The sequence below is a fragment of the Lynx canadensis genome, chromosome A1 (assembly GCF_007474595.2).
Source record: "Lynx canadensis isolate LIC74 chromosome A1, mLynCan4.pri.v2, whole genome shotgun sequence".
Lineage (NCBI taxonomy): Eukaryota > Metazoa > Chordata > Mammalia > Carnivora > Felidae > Lynx > Lynx canadensis.
The window spans coordinates 210,050,641-210,051,625 of record NC_044303.2 but is presented as its reverse complement, the minus strand read 5'-3'; positions in this window follow the sequence as shown (position 1 = coordinate 210,051,625).

Below are 985 nucleotides of genomic sequence, written 5' to 3'. Positions count from 1 at the left end.
CGGACCGCGAGATCATGACCTGAGCCGAAGTCGGACGCCCAACCGACTGAGCCACCCAGGTGCCCCCATTTGTGCCTTTTCTAAACTCTCTCTCTTCTGACCTCTGCTTTTTGAAAGCAAAGAAGACGGTGGAAACACAAGATGGAAGCCTTAGGCAGAAAGCTAGGCATGCACAACGGGAGGATGGACCTTAGACGTCCTGACCGAGAGCCCCAACAGAGGACCACCCAGGGAGCATCATGTTCCGCCCATCTAGTAGTCCATCAGTGGTATAGCATCCTGGCAGAGGAAGAGGGAAATGTGTAGTCCCAGCTGCACTTGTGCAAAAAACACTGGGTTGTTCTTATTTGACCTGTGTCTCCAGAATGGAAATAATGTGGTTTCCTACCCCTTGCAGGTATTTTGAATACAGTTTGGGAAAGGACATGCAGTAGTTGGCTAATTATTATATAATTCAGACCTGCCACTCAAATGTTGCCACCCTAGGACCCACCCAAAAGAAAAAAAAAACTATATAAGCCCACATCCTGGAGTTTCCAAGCCCCTTTGTCTCTTGCCCCCCTTCTCCCTTGGAGTGTACTTTAATAAAACTTTGTTTTGCTTTCCTTTCGCTGCCTGCAATTCTTTACTGTGGCAGTGAAAAGAACTGAGGCTTCTTTCTTTTTCCATCTACTTTTCCGTAACAAAAAAATTCAGGGTTCCTGAACAACTGAACATAGCTGCCTCTCTACCGTAGCTACTTCTACCATAGCACTGGATAGTAGCTAAATGGTTGCTTTAAGTCATGGGCCTGGGTTTTTGTTGTTGTTGTTTTAGTTTAATCACTAAAATCTATTTCACAATAGAAGGGTGACATTATATCATTAACATGGCTCAGTGGCTCAGTCGATTGAGTGTCTGACTCTTGATTTCGACTCAAGTCATCATCTCATGTTTCATGGGTTCGAGCCCCACATCCAGCTCTGTGCTGGCAGTGCAGAGACTT